The 2,628-nt window shown below is 32.5% G+C and overlaps 1 long non-coding RNA gene across 1 annotated transcript; it reads right to left on the bottom strand.

The window, feature by feature from the left end:
* Nucleotides 1-506: 506 nt before the first annotated feature.
* On the bottom strand, nucleotides 507-1,611 carry LOC149177224 (uncharacterized). The gene is made up of 2 exons (XR_016258752.1): nucleotides 1,399-1,611; nucleotides 507-1,308 (listed from the first exon to the last, which is right to left on the bottom strand). It is a non-coding gene; the product is annotated as an uncharacterized LOC149177224 (long non-coding RNA).
* Between the last annotated feature and the right edge of the window lie 1,017 nt (nucleotides 1,612-2,628).

Raw genomic sequence — 2,628 nt, forward strand, 5'->3', positions numbered from 1 at the left:
ATAATTTTAATGTAATATAATTTATATGGTTAAAATATTTTGAACACACTAAGTTCAATAGGGGATGATGAAGTGTACTATTAAGGCACTTCTTGATGTGAAGGTCGCCTATTAGAAATTTCATAAGCAAATGCAATCTGTGAATGACTTTTTCCACTTAGATGCTTCAAAGAAATAGTTTCTCAAACGAAAAGTTAAAAGCGCAGTGAGCTTAAAACTCACACAACTTAATAAATACCAAAAGGAAAAAAAAACTATAACATCATGCTGAAGATTAAATTGACATTTTACATCCACATATAAATATCCATAGAAATTCATTTAAATTTCAAATGTATCATAGGCTAAAATCAAATCAAACTTTTGTAAATAAAATTTATTTTACATGGAATAAGGTTTTTATATTTTTTTTTGTCCTTTTTTTTAATCCCACTTAATCAATCCAGAATGGAGAGGGATACACTGACAAATATCTAAACCACAGAAACTTATATATAAAAAACCAATAAAACGAAAATATTGTAAATGTTATTTTTTCTTATAACAAATACTCCACATTACATGGTGTCAAACTACTTTGATTAGGTAATCATGTGTCATCAATAAACCTCACAGAGGTAGAAGCGTGAGGAGCCATCATTGTCTCACCTGAACAAATTTGTGTGACTTTTGTATATTGCAATATTCCAATCGAACTAGATGATAATACCTACTTCTATGACCAAGTAGGTATTCCTACAAGGAAGAGTATACACATTCATCGCCACCATACTGGGCGAGTCTGTAGCCCTTGCAGTAAAATAGAAGAAATTGAAACCTCCCTATACCATTGATCCGGCTTTGCATAACTCGCATGGAGTTTGGAAAGGTTATTTTTGCTGTCAAATAGCAAGGTAGGTGATCACATTTGTCCTCTTCCAGCAGAATAAATGGTCCGGAGATTCTCCAAGAGTTCCGAAACACACCAAGTGACTGATGATGATGGCCCCAGTTACGTTGGATTTGCAGAAAATGGTATTGAAATTGACGACTGAGGACGAGAAAAGCAAGAGAAGGGCTCTTCTGACTGTTGCGGGGCTTGAAGGTAAATTTTATTCAGAAAATTAACTTCTGCTCACACTTTACTTTAAAAAAAAAACAAGAAACGTCAACAACATCGGTTAGTTATCTTAACAAAAAATCATAAGGTAATTTCCTGGCATCACATACAATAAGGTAATGGAGATTGATGCCTCCAGACTCTGGAACAGCCTTCACGGCCATTATCTTGCTTTGCTTGTCCTCCATTGCCAATTTAAGCACCATTTTCTGCACAACCAAATGATCGTTAATGCCTTCTATAAATAAAATCTTCAAATTATTCACAGAAATCAACGGTAAGAAATTAAGAAAATGGACCCTTCATTTCGATAGCTGATGTAGAAGTCGAAGGTTGTGAAGGTCGGGCCACACTAAATTAGCTTATGGGGCCTTCAACCCTGCTTTTCGCTATAATCAGAGATGGTTGTGATAAGGGCTGCAGAAGAAAATAAATAGTTGCGGGTGCGCAAAGTCGTGCCAACTGTGTGTGTAATTATTAAAAAAAGGGTATCTTCCGAGAGCTTACGAACATGGGAAGCTTCACGGAAAGAGCAGCGTTTGACAAAGCGGTCATTGCTTAATATCCACGCCACTCTGCGATAAAAAAACTACCGCCCCACTGCCATGAAAGAGACTGATTGTGGTGTATGAGGACAGCTGCCCCACTGCTCATGACGTAGACAATACTTACGAAACAAGATAGCAAGATTCGCGACCATGTGAAGAGCCATTGACTTGGAATGGAAGCTTTCTGATTTCTGTTTCACGATTGGTGCTGTTTAGGTGGAATTGATGATAAGAGATATTTAAACTTTTGTGGCCCCACGTGTCTTTCGTGGAATTTCTTTAGCGGGAGAAAACAAGACTAGTGTCACAAATTTTATCCTACAAATATATTTTATATTTTATTGTTATCATAAATTAATTATGGAGTCCAAAGGCTTATTCTACAACCCAATATGATGTGTAAAATTATCATTAAATTTGAAATTTTCTTTATTTTGACTAAAACAAAATTTTAAAAATATAAAAAAAAACTACACAAAATATTTAAATAATGTTGATTCATAAAAAAATTGCATGTAAAGAAATTGAATTCTCTCAAATCACATTAAATTTGTATTTAAAATAAATTTATACTGGTTATATTTATAATCATATATATTTATAAAAAATTAAAATATTTGTTATAAAAGTTAAACATGATGTTATATATATGATGTTATATATAGATTAAAAATAAAAGTATATGGTTGAAAAAATAATTAGAATTGATAATGGCAAAGTTTAGTCTGACTTTAAAAGAAAAAGTGAGTCTCCTCCCTTTGTATCTTGATGATTTTATATGAATGTGAAGATTGTGATTACAATAGTTTTATGAAAATATAAAACAAAATCATATTATATTCGGAGCCATTAAAAAAAAAAAATCAATTAAATAGATTATACCTTACTATATTCTATATTCTTTACTCATTGATTCAGTTTCCATCCATGGATAGAAGCATATGATTATGTACCATGCATACGAACAAATTAGAATGGAGA

This window comes from Pinus tabuliformis, chromosome 4_1, assembly GCF_031772625.1.
Source record: "Pinus tabuliformis cultivar Carrire ecotype Pingquan chromosome 4_1, CPIR1, whole genome shotgun sequence".
Lineage (NCBI taxonomy): Eukaryota > Viridiplantae > Streptophyta > Pinopsida > Pinales > Pinaceae > Pinus > Pinus tabuliformis.